The sequence below is a fragment of the Lemur catta genome, chromosome X, assembly GCF_020740605.2.
Source record: "Lemur catta isolate mLemCat1 chromosome X, mLemCat1.pri, whole genome shotgun sequence".
Lineage (NCBI taxonomy): Eukaryota > Metazoa > Chordata > Mammalia > Primates > Lemuridae > Lemur > Lemur catta.
The window spans coordinates 216,589-234,595 of NC_059155.1; the positions used below are offsets into that span (position 1 = coordinate 216,589).

The following is an 18,007-nucleotide window of genomic DNA, read 5'->3' on the forward strand; positions in this document are numbered from 1 at the left end:
GCAGGAGCATTGATCACTGCCATATTGCCTCAGCCCCCCGAACCCCGGCAGCTGCCCACTCCAAACAAAATGATGGGGCACGTTGGGGAGGCCCAGGAACACAGACAGGGCTAGGACCAGGCAGGTGAGGTGCTGAGCTGGGTGGTTCTGTGCCCAAAACAGGAACCAGGTCGAGAGGCCCCTGTTCTGGCATCCGGCTGCTCAAACCCCACGTGGCTCCAGGGAGAGGGCCCTGGCACTGCCGCTTGGGGACAGAGCCTGCCCTGGGCCAGGTCCTGGGAGGGGCCCAGCAGGCCCGAGACTGCGGGCAGCCAAACCCCAGGGCCAGGGGCCAGGTGTGCTGTGGGCTGGGTGGTGTCTGACAGGGCTGGTCCTGCCTTGGCTCTGCGGAGGGGGAGGGTGTGAACGTTGCTGCCTCTCCAGGGAGAGGCTGAACAGACGTCCAGGAGTTGCTGTGGCCAAGGATGACCGACCGCCCACTGCCAGCAGCCCCAGGCCACCTGGAATGAAACTCCAAACCCCGGAGCCCCCCCGTTGGGGGAGGGGGGTGAAAACTGCGGGGGGAGTCAGACCATGCAGGAGGGACAGAGAGGGGCCTGCACGGCCCGGGGGGCAGGCAGAAGCCCCTTAGCCCCTGCACAGTCCCGTACCTGTGGATTGGGCACAGGGAGCTGCCCAGGAGTCCTGTGTCCCCGAGACTTCTGCACCCCACAGCCACACCCCACCCTGCTGCCAAGTCAGCGTCCTGACACCCTCCTGACCAAAAGCAGTAGCCCCAGGGCCTGTTCAGCCAGAGAGGCTTCCAGGAGGGAGAGCTGCCCCCCCTCCCCACCCCACTGCTGCAGAGGACAGAGGGATAGGACAGGTGTGGACACAGATCCCCCAGCTCCCCTCTCTGGGCTTCCCTGGGAGGCTTGGTCCCACCAGGGCCTGCCCCACACCTGGCTGTGTAGATCCCACTGGTTCAGGAAGGCCCTGGGACTTTCTACCAGGTTCACATGGTTGGGGAGGACGGTGGGGCTCCGTGACCATCCTTTGGTAAAACTGAGTCAGTTCCATCCAGGGAGCTCCAGGGCAGGTGGCACTCCCAAGATGTTATGTGGTGTCGCTGTGCCGCCCAGGTGGCCACACCTCCTACTTGCCCCCTCCCTCCTCTGCATGTGTGTCCATCCTCACCTCTTTGTCTCCCCTGCTCTCTGTCTCTGTCTCCCTCACTCTCTTGTCTCTGTCCCTCTCAGGAAGTACAAGGCCGGCCGCAGAGTCCAGAACCTGACAGGCAGGGAGTGGGCACGGCCCAGCCAGCTCAGGCGTGAGCAGAGGGCAGGGGAATGGGCACCCTCGAGAGCCGGCCTCCTGCGGGGACCTCTCAGCTCCCAGCTGTGCACAGGGTCCCTGGGCAGGGAGCTGAGCAGGGCCACTGGGGACCTGGCCCTCCGGTGAACACCCCTGGCAACTGCTCGTGCCGCTGGTAGAGCTGCTGTGATAGCGTCCCCCAAATTCGCGTCCACCAGGAACCTCAGAATAGGAACTTATTTTAAAATAGGGTCTTTGTAGAAGTAATTAAGTTAAGGATCTTGAGATGGGGGCCCCTAAATCCAGTGACAAGTGTCCTTATAACAGACACCCCAGGAGGAGGCCCCATGAGGACAGAGCAGAGGAGGAGCTGCCGGCCACAAGCCCAGGGTGCAGGGAGCCACCAGACGCTGGAGACAAGGAAGGGTCCTTCCCTGGAGCCTCCAGGGGGCACATGGCCCTGGACGTCTGGCCTGCTGGCCGGAAGACAGGAAGCTCCTGTTGTTTAAGCCACCCGGTTTTCCAAACACAACTTCTGTGAAGAAGTTCGTTCACTGATGGTGAATCGGTCCTTAAAAACTGGAAGGTAAATCCGTGGAAGTTGTCCAGGTCTTGTCAATGGACCAAGAGCCCAGAGCAGGGTCAAAGGCAGGACTGGTCAGGTGGCCATGGCTGGTGAAGGGCCACTAATTCCCAAGCCAGGATCTAATTTTCGTAGCTGAGCAAGAGCCTATGCCACTATTTTCAGTGATTTTCTAAGTGCAGACTGAGCTGACTGCCTGCTAGGAAATGACACACCTGCCATCTAAAATCAACTCCATTCACAGACAGTCAGGAATGGTCTTCATGAGCTGGCTGGCTCCTGGTGTGGCACTGGGGCCCTGTCCAGGATCGGAGCCTGGCTTTCCGGTGGTGCTGCACGGCCGGCCTGGTGCTCCTATGGGCAGGGGACTCGCTTAGCTCCCTGGACGGTGACTGCCTGCCTGCCTGTCCTGGAGTAATTCTGCTCCCGAAGCCGAGGCCACCTCTAGCTGTGATTCTATTGATAAAATCACTGAATTTATGTCAAGAGCATTTGTACTCGTTTTGAAAAATGGACTAGTCACCTTTTGACTAAAATGGTAAAAGGAACACAACCAGGGTGATCTTTTCACTACCGGGTTTATATTGTCAATACTAACTTCCAGAAGGCAAGTGCCCAGGGCTCCGTGGGCCACAAAGGAAGCGCAGCCAGCCACAACAGATGTAAAAAGAAACTGAGTCACAGGACTGGCCCGGTGTGTCCCCACCCGCGCGTGCTCCCCTGCTCTGTGCCTTGCCTGCGCTCTGGAGGGGACTTCTCAGAGCAGCAATAGTTAGAGTCAGTCTGGGCGGCTGCTGCAGAAGCGACCCCGGAGGGGCTGAGAGGAAGCCGAGGCCCGGCCTCTGGGGGGGCCCCGCTGCCCCTGGGTTCCCGAGGCGTCAGTGCTGGTCCTCACAGGCGGCAGGGCCTGTTGGACGCCAGCACCTCACCGCTTCTCCGGTTCAGCATCCGATGTCCCCTGCTGCCTTTGTGGGGCTCTGAGCGCGGGGCCTGGGGCCGCGGTGCCACCTGCCGACAGGTCTTTGCGCTCTCTCGCTGCTCCGTCCCGTCTCTGTGGCCGCCTGGTGGTGTTAACTGGTGCTCCTGGACATCCCGTGTGCCCGGGCATCTGTGGGCTGGATAACAGGCCAGTGAGGACAACCTTTGTGGGTGACTCAAGTGCTGGAATGTTCCACCTTCCCATCCTGATGCTCCCACGCAGGGACAGGGCATTGCCATGTGACCTGGCAGGGTCTCCTCTCGGCCCCCACAACCTGAGAAGGAGAGGCTGTCCCCGTTTTCTCACTTTAGGCCTGGGACAGGTGGCTCCAGCGCTCACCCGACGTGAGCCTGTTCTCAGCCCCAAGTGCGGTCCCTGGAGACTGAGGGTGCCAGGCGGCTGGGTGCCGGGAGGCCTCTGTGGGCCAGGGAAGCCCTGCGCATCCGTATCTCCTTCCCAGGGGCTGGGGGTGGAAGATGCCCACCAGCCGCCCCTGCCGCAGGCCCTGCCTTCCTGCCTTCCTCAGTTTCCCTTACTGGAAGGCTCCTTGCCCGGACTCCCCTCTCCCGCCTGTCCTGTCCCGTCCACTGCCCACCCCTGGTCTCCAAGCGGGTCTGAGGCCACACCTGGTTCTGGCGAGCAGTGGGGTCCCGGGGTGTGCTCCCTGGCAAGGGCTGTCATTGGGAGTGTGCAGATGTCCTGGGGACACCTGCTCGGGACACCAGCTCCGCCCTTTTCCTCTCACTTCCTCGGGAACAGTGAAGGAGACCTGCGGGGCTTCCTCCTTTCCAGCCTCCAGGTTGCCTGAACGAAGGGCAGGCACACCCGGCACCCTCGCGGGGCTGGGGCCTCACTGGGGTCAGAGACCCCGTCCCAGTGACCTTGTGGGCCAGCGAGCAGCCTGAGGCCGGGCCCCTGGGCTGGGCTAGAGCTCAGCAGCCCGGCTGTGCCTGGCCCCTGGGTGGCCTGTGCCCGCAGGGTGTGGGGACAGCGCTGTGGCTCACAGCGGCTCGAGCTTCCGTGGCTCCTGCTGGGTGTGTGGGGGAGGCACAGACAGCCAGTGCCGCTCTGTGCCGCCCGGGGAAGCTCTACCTGTCTGGGGCAGCGGCCGCAGCCACGACAAGTGGCCACTCACATGGAGTGTCCCGAGGAGAGGAGGAGGAGTCCCCTGCTGTGACTGGAAACACGGACAACCGTCCCAGGGACCCTGTGCTCGCCTGGACTCTAACAGAAGAGCTGAGAATGCCCAGTTGGGAGCTTGGTGCCGCCCGGGGCGTCCACAGCCTCTGCACGGCCTTTGTTCCCCTGGGCCTGTTCACTCGGGCCCTGGGGACCTGGGAAGCGCTGGGCTCAGGGACGCAGCACAGGGAGGTGAGTTCTTCAGGGGTGCCGGCCACTTGCTCCCACCAAGGGCAGTAGGGAGCCTCCCTCCCCCGACTCCAGACTGCTGTGGTCTTTCCATTTCACTGTCCCCAGGCCTCACTGTGACCACCAGGGGTCTCGAGAGCCCCGAGCAGCCGTGGCCCAAGCGCGGCAGGCAGGTGCCTCCCCTTGCCCCGCGGCCCAGCCTCCCTCTCGGGGGCTGCAGCTGGCTTTGGACTTAGCTGGGGGCTGTTCCCCTCCTGTCCCCGTCTCCTCTCCCCCGCCCCCTGTCAGCTTCCAGGGACCAGGCCATCATGGAGCCCAGGGCATGTTCTGGAGAGGCTGTCTGGGGCCCTGGCAGGACTTGCCTCCCTGGAGACCCGGAGGAGCCGGAGCTCCTTCCCTTTCCTCCTTTTCCTTCTGCCCACTCTGGGCTGGGCAGGCTGCCTGTGAGGGTCCAGTCACGTCCTGCCTCACGACTCAGCTGCACTGACCAATGAGGACACAACTGCACTGACCAATCACGATGCAGCCGCACTGACCAATCAGACTCAGCCATATTGACCAATCAGGACTCAGCTGCACTGACCAATCAGGACACAACTGCACTGACCAATGAGGATGCAGCTGCATTGAGCAATCAGGACTCAGCCGCACTGACCAATCAGAACTGAGCTGTGCTGACCAATCAGGACACAGCTGCACTGACCAATCAGGACACGGCTGCACTGACCAATCAGAATTAAGCCACACTGACCTACCAGAACTCAGCCGCACTGACCAATCAGGGCACAACTGCACTGACCTATCAGGGCTCAGTTGCACTGACCAATCAGGACACAGCTGCAATGACCAATCAGAACTGAGTCTTACTGACCAATCAGGACTCACATGCACTGACCAATCAAAACTCAGCCTCACTGACCAATCAGGACACAATGGAACTGACCAATCAGGACTCAGCTGCACTGACCAATCAGGAGACAACTACACTGACCAATAAGGACTCAGCTGCACTGTCCAATCAGGACACAACTGCACTGACCAATGAGGACGCAGATGTATTGACCAATCAGGACTCGGCCACACTGACCAGTCAGAACTCAGCTATGCTGACAAATCAGGAAATGGCTGCACTGACCAATCAGAACTCAGCCGCACTGACCAATCAGGGCACAAGTGCACCGACCAATCAGGACTCAGCTGCACTGTCCAGGTGCTCTGTCCAGCCCTTGCTCCCGTCTGCGCGGACCCCCGTCATGGTGTGGAGGGCGCCCCCCCTGCCCCCCGGGAGGGGAAGGGACCCGCAGTGCCGCCGGCCAGGCTGGCCTCTGCGCACCTGGCTGAGGCATCAGCACCCAGGCGGGCCCTGGGGAGGCCTCGGGAGGGTCCTGCCATACCCTGACCTTCGTTCCTATGTCACCGAGGCCGCACAGGAAAGGAGCAGACACATGACGGCAGAGGTGAACAGGCCAGTCACCCTTCCAGTGTCACAGAGCACATGATGGGGACTCCTGGGACTGCAGGACACGGTCTGCCATAAGTGTCCAGGGTGACAGGGTCAGACAGTCGGGGGAAGGCATCTCATTTCCAAACTCCTTTTACCTGGGGGACCAGAGAGCAGGCTGTCAACACCCCGATACATTATTAACAATGTGTCACCCCCACCAGGAGGCTGCCAGGGCCTTCAGAAGGGGTGGCAGGTCCTTCAGGCGTGGGGAGGCGGCGTGGGTGCCCCTGCTCATGGCCCATTTGCTATTTTAAAAACTACCCGTGAGAGGAGCCCCCACGGCAGAGCTGCACCCCTCCCACCGCTCTCCTGCAGAGAGACTCGCCCAGGGCCCACGGGGGTCCGCAGGTGAGCCAGGGGCCGGGTCTGCCACTCACCTCGCGCTCTCCATGCAGGAACTGCTGCGGGACCCTGGTCCCCCTTCCCTGGGTGGGCTCTGGGTCTGGAAACCAGCTTGGGTTAGAACTGGGCGTGAAAAAGTCATTTTCCACTTGCCCCCACCAAGGCCACCTCGGGCAGAAGAGCGGTGACGTCCTTTTGTTCTCAGACGTGGGCCCCAGGATACCCTCACTCTCCCCAGCTGTGCACCACCTTTTCTTCCTTGTCTACGGCGGTACCACCCTGATTGCACCCGGTCTTGGCTGATCTCGGACGCTAAGCATGCTGAGCCCTCGTTAGTACTTGGTGACCCCACCAACCCCAGCCTTCTGTAAAGGCTGCAGTTGCCCCGCCCTGTGGGCGGAAGTCCTGTGCCAACCCCACATCCACAGCCCTCGCTGCGCTCCCTGACTGCACCTGGACAGACCCAGGGCCGGTCCTGGGGCAGGACCCCAGGCACAGGGTCTCTGGATCATCTCTGGGTGTCTGGAATAGGTTCTCTGCTCCGACCTGCAGGGCATTCACACCCTGCTTCCCGAGGTCCTGGGTGCTCGTTGCCCGCAGGACTGGCAAATAGTGGCAAAATACTGAAATTGTCACCTACAGGTACATCTGTAGTCAAGTGCGGGAGGCGAGTAAGTAGCTGCTTCTAAGCGTGTTGCAGAACTTGGGGGAAAAGGGGAAAGCCCCCAGTTTAGCACCAAAGGTCCCGGGCAAACTGGGACAGTTGCCATACCAGATGGAGACACTGCTCCGAGACCAGGGAAGCAGGCTGGGAGCGCCCGAGTCCCAGCCCCTGTTGGTCTCCTGCAAAGAGGTGAAAAGTCTCCGGGCCCCAAGAGCCCGGGGAAGGAAATCCCTGCACCTCCTCTGCAGCCTGGCCTCTGGCCCAGGGGGTGTGACCTTCAGTTCTCTTAGGCAAGGGACCTCCAGCCAGCCTGTGGCAGGGATCAGGCCAAAGCTCTGCCCACCCCGCTCCCCGCAAGGACTTATTTGGCCTCTGCCCCCTCACCGAACGCTGCAGATGGAGCAGCCTCTGCCAACCAGGGAGGGCTGCATGTACCCGGGAGGGGAGGGCACTGTCCCAGGCCAGTGCCTGCCTCCCCACCTGAAGGACCGCAGGGCCAGCACGGATCCCATCCCCAGGGTACAGGGGTACCAACCTGGCCCTGACTCCAGCCCTGCAACGGGCACACACGTGGGCATTTAGGGCTGCACTGGCTCTTGTCCCCAGCAGCGACAGAAGCTGTGATCGAAGCTCTCGCCAGACCCGTCCAAGGCACCCAAAGCCCGGGCTCAGTCTCAAGCTCTGGGTGGACTTGGCTGACCCTGAGCAGGCTGAGCCCCCGTCACTAGGAAATTTACCTAAAATCAGGAACTTGCTCACCACTTTGAGTCCCCTCGACGTTGGCTAAACTGACAGTAATTGCATTGAAAAACGTGTCTGCCTTTACTCTTACCTGAGACTTTGACATTCAAAGCGTCTGTCAGTTCAGTCGTCAAGAGTAGTTACTGCTGTGTCACATTTAGGTGGGTCTAAGCTGACATTCAGGCCAGACGAGGCTCTGGCGAGGGCTGGGTGAGGGCTCGGGCACAGCTCTGGTTTGTGCTGTCCAGGGTTTGAGTCCCAGGCCCGCTTTGGCCTCTTCACTGGTTTGTGTGTCTCAGTTTCCCCACGAGGATGACCAGAATAGCCAGTGCGCGTTAGCGCTGTCCCCGCGGACCACGAGCACGCGCTGCACGATCTGTTTCCGCCAGCCACGTTCAGCGACTCATGACAACGACCTTCACGATGCTGCTCGCGGGGAGTGTCAGGCTTGGCCCGCCCGGGACCGTGGGGTGCTCTGGCCGGGACACCTGTGCCCTCCCCTGTCCGCCCGGGCCCCGGCCCCGCCCCCCACTCCCCTCTGCTCTCTGCACCGTCCCCGCCCCCACTCCTCTCCCCTGTCAGCCCAGCCCCGCCCCCACCCCTCCCATCCGACCCACCCCCCAGCCCTGCGCCGCGGCTCCGCTGGTCACCCCAAGGCCACACGGGGGCGTAGCCGGACAGCGGGCGAGGGCGGGACGGGGCGGGAGGACCGGGATGGGGAGAGGATGGAGAGGGGCGGGGAAGGGGGGGCGCCTGGGAAGCGGGGGTCTGGCGTGTGGAGGGGCAGGTGGGGGATGGGAGGGGTGGGGGGTGGACCGGCCAATCAGAACTCAGCCACACTGACCAATCAGGACAGAACTGCACTGACCAATCAGACTAAGCTGCACTGACCTATAAGAACTCAGCCTCACTGACCAATCAGGACACAAGTCCACTGACCAATCAGGATCAGCTGCACAAACCAATCAGAACTCAGTCTTGTTACCCAATCAGGACTCAGCTGCACTGACCAATCAGAACTCAGCCACACTGAGCAATAAGGACACAACTGCACTAACCAATCAAGACTCAGCTAAACAGACCAATCAGAATTCAGCCTCTCTGACCAATCAGGACACAACTGCAGAGACCAATCAGGACTCAGCTCTATTGACCAATCAGGTCTCAGCTCCACTGACCAATCAGAACTTAGCTGTATTTACCAATCAGGACTCAGCTGTACTGACCAATCAGAACCCAGGCGTACTGACCAGTCAGGACACAAATCCACCAACCAATCAGGACTCAGCTGTATTGACCAATCAGGACTCAGTGGCACTGACAAATCAGAACGAAGCTGCATTGACCAATCAGGACACAACTACACTGACCAATCAGGAGTCAGCTGCACTGACCTATCAGAATTTAGCCCCACTGATCAATCAGGACACAACTGCACTGACCAATCAGGACTCAGCCGTATTGACCAATCAGAACTTGGCTCTACTGACCAATCCGGACTCAGCTGCACTGACCCATCAGGACGCGGCTGCACTGACTAATCAGGACACAGCTGCACTGACCAATCAGGACACACCTGTACTGACCAATCAGAACTCAGTCTTACTGACCAATCAGGACTGACATGCACTGACCAATCAAAAGTCAGCCTCACTGACCAATCAGGACACAATGGCAGTGACCTATCAGGACTCAGCTGCACTGACCAATCAGAATTCAGCCACACTGACCAATCAGGACACAACTGCACTGACCAATCAGGACACAGCAGCACTGACCAATCAGGAAACAGTTGCACTGACCAATCAGGACTCAGTTACACTGACCTATCAGGACACAACTGCACTGACCAATCAGGTCTCAGCTGTATTGACCAATCAGGACTCAGCTGCACTGACCAATCAGAACTCAGCCAAACTGACCAATAGGACTCAACCGTATTGACTGATCAGGACCCAGCTGCACTGACCTATCAGAACTCAGCTGCACTGACCAATCAGGACGCAGCTGCACTGACCAATCACAACTCAGTCTTACTGACCAATCAGGACTCACATGCACTGACCAATCAAAACTCAGCCTCACTGACGAATCAGGACACAACAGCACTGACCAATCAGGACTCAGCTGCACTGACCAATCAGGACACTACTGCACTGACCTATCAGGACTCAGGTGTGTTCACCTATGAGGACTCAGCTGCACTGACCAATCAGAACTCAGCTGTATCGACCAATCAGGACTCAGCTGCACCACCAGTTTGGCACCAAAACTCACTCCAGCCCGACCTCTACAAGGTGTGAGCTGCCTCCTGCTTTCTGTGGCTTTTATGCCGTTTTGTCATCGGGGCTTGACGAGTGTCACAGGCAGCCCTGTGCACAGCGCTACCGACGAGGAGGGCAACCGTCTGCGAGTGCTCAGCCAGTGGGGGGCGGCAGGATGAGCCCTGGCGAGTTCCCGTCCCAAAGGAGGAACGGGTGACACCGCCATGACCTGTCAGCTGAAGCGGAAACAGAGACGGGAGCCCTGACCGGGACACCTGCGTGCGTCACAGGGGGGACACCTGGGGAGAGCGCTGGGGACGGGGTGGCCCGCCAACACGGGTCACCAGAGGGGCGACCACTTGCTGGGCACACGCACAGCTACGAGCTCAGTGAGACTTTGCTTCAGCACCGTCCAGTGGAAGTTTCCAGATGACGGAATGTTCTACCTCCGCACAGCCCAGTGGGCAGCCTCCAGCCATGGTGGCTGCAGAGCCCGTGGACATGGAGCACGCCGGAGGAACCGAACCTCTAACTTTATTTAAGTGTGACTGACAAGCACATTGAAGCCGCCTGGTGCTGGTGGCTGGTCACTGGGGCAGGCCCCCTCATGGTCGGCCCCCCAGCACCATCCCCTCCCCCTGAAACTGGCTGTTCAGAGCTCGCAGCCTCGGGCAGGGGGTGGTGACGGCCTCCCAGGCTTTGCAGGCCCCACTGTGGGTTACTTCTTTCCCGGCACCCGAGGAAGCCGGGCTCCCCCCGCACACCTGGCCCCAGGGGCTCCCTGCCCTGTCCTCCTTCCCCTGTCTCGTGTCCAGGAAGTTGAGCACATTCGACTGTATCACCCAGAACAGCAAAAAAAAAAAGAAAAGAAAACAATTGGAGAGCAGCAGTGCACATGGAGGAAGGACTTCACCAGGTACTGCTGTCCCTCTGCCTCAAGTCTGTCAAGGGCTGGGGACCCCACAGTCACACTCCTTTGCTTCCCTCCTGGTATGGCCCTAGGACTCTGTGATGTGTGTGCACCTGTCTCTGTGTGAGGCTGCGTGTGTGTCTGTACGGTGTGTGAGGTTACGTGTGTGGCTACAGCAGTTGGGTGTGTGGTCACAGGGAAGACTGAACACTTCTCCTGGGACTGGGGACAGCGAGAGCGTGCCCTCCCACCACTTTGATGCTGCACTAACATTTCAGCCAGCACAACAGAGCAGGAAAAATGAAGGCATACAGAACACAAAGTAAAACTATGTTTATTTTCAGGCAATAAAATCCTGAAAAATAAATTTGAAAACGAGTTGAAATAATAAATTAGCTTAACAAGGTGCAAGGCACAATATCATGATACAACACTTAGTCATTTCTATACACTGGCAATGGAAAATCTAAGTTCTATTTAAAAGCTGTTCTATTCATAATATTACCAAAAGAATAAATTTAACAGAATTGGTGGAAATATATACCCTGAAAGCTGTAAACCATGGCTAAGAGAAGTTGAAGACAGTCTATTAAATGGAAAGATCTACAGTATTCACAGATTGCAAAAAAATATTGTTAAGAAGCAGTTTTCCCCTAAACTGATCTACAGACTAACCAGGATCCTTACTGAACCCTGGCAATGCCTTTTTTTAGTGGAAATGACAAGCTGATCCTCACATGTGTATGGAAATTCAGAGCATCTAGACAATATGCCAGCCAAAACAATTTTGAAAGAGAACAAAATTGAAGAACTTACACAACCAGACATCCAATTTTACTACAAAGCTATGGCAATAAAGACAGTGTGACGCTGACATAAAGATGGACCTACAGACAAGTGGAACAGAATAGAGGTCCAGACTTAAACCTTTCATTTATGGTCAATAAATTTTAAACAGGGATATCAAGATAATTGGATGGGGAGAAATGACAGCTTCAACAAACAGGACTGTCTATAAAGGTCTGTTTGTATATCGCCTATAGTACGCAAATAAGCCCAGATGCTTTTCAAGTGGACAGGACTTAGTAATCTTTTGGCAGATGAGACTGGTCTAATATTGGTTTGATGGGAATGGCTAGGTCTTCAGCTAAATATGCATATATTTAAGGTTCTGACTTTTATGATGCTTTCTTGGCATGAAAATTTAGCCCGGGATGATGGCTATATTTGTCTGATGTCTCATGAAATTTTCCAGGCACAATTGTTAAGAATGAATAAATTGGGTAGATGTGGCTAGGAAAAAAATTTGGAAATAAATTTTTTATAATGGTTACATTTTGTAATATGTTTACTTGGGGAGGTTTCTCAAATATTTTAAGTAAATATACCCTTAGAGTTTTACTAAGTGAAGTTAAATGATGAATATTCATTGAATATATAGATATTATCCAAATAAGAGAATTCTAAAACAGTAATTGAACATTAATTGAATAAGAGTTTAGACTCATATACTTTTGACTTCTTATTTCAAAGAAACAAAAGTTATTTGAGTCTGTTAGTGACCTATGACTCTGTTTAGTGAAGTACTTCAAACCTTTTAACATCTTTAGTATCTTTGGCAGTCCTGACCAATCAGGACTCAGCTGCATTGACCAATCAGGTTCAGCCACACTGACCAATCAGACTCAGCTGCACTGACCAATCAGGACTCAGCCACACCAACCAAATTCAGCCACATTGACCAATCAGGACTCAGTCTCACTGACCAATCAGACTCAGCCACACTGCCCTATCAGGACTCAGCTGCACTGACCAATCAGGACTCAGCCGCACCGACCAATCAGATTCAGCCACATTGACCAATCAGGACTCAGTCTCACTGACCTATCAGACTCAGCCACACTGACCTTTCAGGACGCAGCTGCACTGACCAATCAGGAAGCAGCTTCACTGTGACCAGTCATATTCAGCTGCACTGGCCCATCAGGACTCAGCCTCACTGTCCAATCAGACTCAGCTGCACTGAGCAATTAGAAGTAAGCCACACTGACCAATCAGACCAAGCCAGTGAACCCCTCATTTGTATAATGAACCTGAAATTCCTATACGATCAACGTGGACAGAGAAAATCATACTTCTAAGGAAAACTAAAGTACACTTGCTAGTAGACTGAGGCCCTGTGCACTGTGTTCAAGTCCTTGTTATCTACCTGTGGCCTGGAATGGATCCTAAATCCCCTGAATTCCTCCAATATTTGGCTACAGCTGAATCCTGCTAAAGTCCCCGGGACCTCTCCCAACAGCAAAGCAGCGATACTCCAGGGACATTCATGGAACACGACCCCTACCCAGATTAACCAACTAAGAGAATTAAATATTAAGATCGGAGAGGAGTTAGATATGACGATTGGAGATGTGGGTGACCCTGGGGCTACTCTATCCTCAGCCCCGGCACACTGTCTCTTTGCCCTCCCTGGGGTTCTGAGTTCATCTAGATGGTTGGAGTGGCCAACGAATCTATGACAGTTCCTAAATCTCTACCTGTCCTGCAACTAGGACCCCTCGTGACAGCCGTGGCCTTTTGCTTGTCCCGTCAGCCCCCATACATCTCCTGGACAGGGACTTCTTAAAAACCTACCAGGCCCATGCGTCCTTCTCCCAACTAGGGGAAATAATGCTTGAGTTATTTTCACCAGGAGACTTTGCCACACAATGGCTTTTACCCAAATTCCCATCCATTCAGTTAGCCTCGCCACCACTACCCACCCTGCTCCGTAAGAGCCACGCGGGAGGCGGGGCACAATCCAACACCGACCATGACCCTCAGGTTCTGAAGATGACAGTTGTGTACAATCCCGAGGACGCGATTCACCCCAGGAGTCGACCCCAGTGAAGGAGCGAAATGGGGAAGGTTTCTGCTGTCCTGCGTTGGACAAAGTTCTGCTTCGGATGACCGTGTGCTCAGAAACTTTTCCCGTGCCATGAACAGAGCTGCCGAAGGCACCGGGGTGCAGCGGCGGTCCCCAGACGCCCTCGCGGGTCGTCGCAGCCCAGCCGCTGCGTGCGTCACTGACCAATCAGACTCAGCTTCAGTGACCAATCAGGACTAAGCCTCACTGACCAATCGGAGTCAGCTGCACTGACCAATCAGGACTCAGCTTCACTGACCAATCAGGACCGAGACACATTGACCAATCAGGACTCAGCTGTATTGACCAATCAGACTTAGCCGCATTGACCAATCAGGACTCAGCCTTACTGACCACACAGCACTCAGCGTCACTGACCAATCAGAGTCAGCTGCACTGACCAATCAGGACTCTGCTGCACTGACCAATCAGGATTCAGCTGCACTGACCAATCAGGCCTCAGCCGCACTGACCAATCAGACTCAGGCACATTGACCAATCAGGACTCATCCTCACTGACCAATCAGGACTGAGACGCATTGACCAATCAGGACGCAGCTGCACTGACCAGTCAGACTCAGCCGCATTGACAACCCAAAGAGGCACATTATATATCCAATGAGGGTCTGCATTCCAGAATATATAAGTAGCTTTTAAGACCGAATAAGAAAAACACAAAACACAAATAACCAAATAACAACATGGATAAAGAGCTTAAAATACACACACACACACACACACACACACACACACACACACGCGACAAGCAATTGGTCAACAAGCACATAAGAAGATACTACACGTTATTAGTTATTATGGAAATTCAAATTCCAACCACAATGACATACCCACTCACACACGCTAGAAAGGCTATTGTTAAAAAACATTAAAGATATGTGTTGGCAAGGATGCAAAAAACCTGGATACCCTTAAACACTCTTTGCAGAAATATGAAATGGTACAGGCTGTGTGTAAAATAGTTGAATGTTCCCTCAAAAATTTACATGTATCATTACCATAGCTCAACAATTCCATGCCAAGGTATATACTCCAAAGATTAGAAAACAAGTGTTCAAATAAGAACTTCTACATGAACATTTATAACAGCCCTGTTCACAATAGCCAAAAGGTGTAAACAGCCCAAATGCCCATTAACAGATGGATGGATAAGCAAAATTAGGTATACCATAACCTGATATATTATTCAGCATAAAAAGGAAAGAGAAAAGTAAAATGGAGCTGCTGTTATGGAACACAATATGGCAGTACCTCAAAAATTAAGCATGGAATTCACTGATTCCATGTGATGGAATCCATTCACTGATTCCATATCACAGTGATTCCACTCCTGGGTATATACTGAAAAGAACCGAAAACAGGGACTTGAATACCCACATTCATGGCAGCATTATTCACTGTGCCAAAAGGTGGAAGCAACACAAGTGTCCACTGACAGATGAGTAGATAAATAAAATGTGGTCCATCCACACAATGAAATATAATACAGCCTTAAAAATGAGGAAATTCTGACATACGTAACAACATCGTGCTAAGTGAAACCACCCAGGCACACAAGGACAAATAAAGTATGCTCTAGTTATGAGGTACCTGGAGTTTCCAGGGGCTGGGGGAAGAGGAAATATGAAGTGGGTGTTTAACAAGTACAGGGTTCCACTTGGGGAAGATGAAAGAAATTCAGGAGATGGATGGTGCTGATGGTTACACAACAATGTGCATGTGGTTCATGCCACTGAAGTGTGCACTTAAGAATGGTGAATGCTGTATGTATTTAATCATACAGAAAAAAGGAATGAAACGCTGATGTATATCACAACATGGATGAACCTCGAAAACGTCCTAAGTGAATGAAATCAGACACAAAAGGCCACATATTATATGAGTCCATTAGTATGAAATGTCCAGAGCAGGCAAATCCACAGCGATGAAAAATAGATTAGTGCTTGCCAGGGGCTTGGGCGACAGGGAAAGGGAAGTGACTTTTTAATGGGTGCTGAGTTTCCTTTGGAAGTAAAAAAAAAAAAAAAAAATCTGGAGCTATTAATAAATCGATGGTAGCACAACATGGCCAATATACAACACTCCATTGAATTATATATTCACAAGTGGTCAAAATGGTGAAATTTTAAAAAGTGCTTTCAAATATTTATATACATTGTCATAATATGGACTAGGACTTTATCACTTAACTATATCGACTGGTGATGTAAACATAAGTGTGCAAACCTGAGATACCTTGCAACTGGTGTGCATGCACATGTGCACACACACAGCTAGAGAATTACAGTAAGGTAACATGTGGCTCAGTAAGTTCTTATGAAATTTCCATGATCAATCGGGCCATTTGCCTTTCATTTGGCAGTGAGATTTTTCTTTACTGGTTATCCCAATTATGAACTCTGTTTAGCTATATTTCCTTGATTTATATATAAATCAAAGGTGATTCTTACATATGATATATCAAATATATATATTTTTGGGGGGCCAGGTGTGGTGGCTCACGCCTGTAATCTTAGCACTCTGGGAGGCCAAGGCGGGTGGATTGTTTGAGCTCAGGAGTTAGAGACCAGCCTGAGAAAGAGCGAGACCCCGTCTCTACTAAAAATAGAAAGAGACTAGCTGGACAACTAAAAATATATAGAAAAAATGAGCCAGGCATGGTGGCACATGCCTGTAGTCCCAGATACTTGGGAGGCTGAGGCAGAAGGACAGCTTGAGCCCAGGAGTTTGAGGTTGCTGTGAGCTAGGCTGGTGCCACGGCACCCTAGCCCAGGCAACAGAGCGAGACTCGGTCTTTAAAAAAAAAAAAGAAAGAAAAAAAGAAATTTTTTTGTCTTTTGAAAAATCACATCACCCACTTTTTCTACTGTTAGATATTACAAACTGCTGTGACTTTAAGGGTCTAGCTGGGCAAAGCCTTAGAAAATTTGCTAAGGGTGTTTACTGTGTGGACAGGTTGACGGAACCCGAATAAAAGCCCTGAGACACCAAAAGCCTGCTGTGCACCTGAAAATGAAAGCAGAATAGACTGCAGGCAGCTGGGGTAGACCGCATGGGAGAGGGTAGCAGGCAGGACCGCTCAGGGTCTGCAGGCCATGGCAGGCCTGTGCTGCTCAGGAGGAAGCGCTGCCCACACCCACCCTGGAGTCATCTCTGCTCTTTAGATCTGCCAAGGCTGGGAAACTGAGGGACAGTCTCAGAAACAGTTCCAGAAAAAGAAAACTGGAACCGAAGGGAAAGACACATTTTTCTCCCAGTTGGGGAAGGCGGTGAAGTGGGCCTGGTGGATTGGACTGTCAGGGAGAAAGGTGGATTTCCTGATTCGGGGTTAACAGTGATGACCTGGGAGCGTGTGGCTGCTGCAAAACACACGGTAAAACACACGGGAGTACTTACCATGACGTAGCAGACCTCACACAGCAATGACGCTGGAGACTCTGAAGGCAGGACACAGAGGACTTTGTGCTGCGACGGCACGTTCCCTGGAAGGATGAAATTCCCGTGAGGAAACTACATTTATGAACAACCACCTGAACACCCTGCCAGTGAAACAGAGATGACAACGAAGTCCCTCCCAGAGGCTGAGCCAGACCCACGTCCCGCTCAGAGTCTGATACCCCATTAGGGTGGAGAGGCCACCGCGTGGACGCCACACCTGTGGCCACCACGTCTTGGGCGTGGGGGACCCCAGTGTGGTGGAAACTGTGGTTCCCTGTGTCCAAATGTCCACACGGAGCCCCTCCCGGGTCTCTGAGGGCTGCGGACAGGAAGGCGGTGCCCGTGGGGGTGGGACAGGAAGGTCACACTCACCCTCGGGGCCTCACGTCTGAGTGAGGACAAGGAGGTCGAACCGGCACTGGCTTCTGGTCTGAGGCCAGGCCAGCAGGCAGCAGGGAGGCGGCACCTGCGGGGCGATGGCAACATGGCGGCCCTGCATCCTCTCACGCTGGGTGCAAAGCCGCGGGGCATGACGGGTGCTCCGCCCCCTGCCGGCCACCACCGGCCCTGCAGCCCTCGGTGCTCATGGGGGTGACGCGAGATATAAATGAGATATAAAGCCTGTTTTTAAGAAATAGATAATGTATACCAACTTTTCTCAAAATAAAAAATTCACATTTCAAACTTATTTTCTATGTTAGTAGCACCGAGAGTAACAACTGATTGTTCCAAAGTATGCATATATTGGATAAAAATCAAAAACAAGCATATAAAGAAAACTACATGTTTTTTGCCAACGTTTTTTCCTTAATCTTAGGCAAAAGGGTATGGCGCCTAAATTTTACTAGATGTGAGATCCGCTTTGTCTGAAGTTTCCAAATTCATTCGTTCAACAAATATTTTAATGAGCATCTACTGTATTCCAAGCCCTTTAATATTTACATTTTGTAAGCTGCACGGCACCACCAAATTTCTCTACGAAGCCTCATCATTTA

General features: G+C 53.8%; 2 long non-coding RNA genes across 2 annotated transcripts; both read right to left on the reverse strand.

The window, feature by feature from the left end:
- Window positions 1–2,435: 2,435 nt before the first annotated feature.
- On the reverse strand, window positions 2,436–17,010 carry LOC123628419. The gene is made up of 2 exons (XR_006731633.1): window positions 16,971–17,010; window positions 2,436–2,991 (listed from the first exon to the last, which is right to left on the reverse strand). It is a non-coding gene; the product is annotated as an uncharacterized LOC123628419 (long non-coding RNA).
- On the reverse strand, window positions 5,598–7,299 carry LOC123628420. Its single transcript, XR_006731634.1, has 3 exons — window positions 7,269–7,299; window positions 6,105–6,169; window positions 5,598–5,751 (listed from the first exon to the last, which is right to left on the reverse strand). It is a non-coding gene; the product is annotated as an uncharacterized LOC123628420 (long non-coding RNA).
- Window positions 17,011–18,007: the final 997 nt, after the last annotated feature.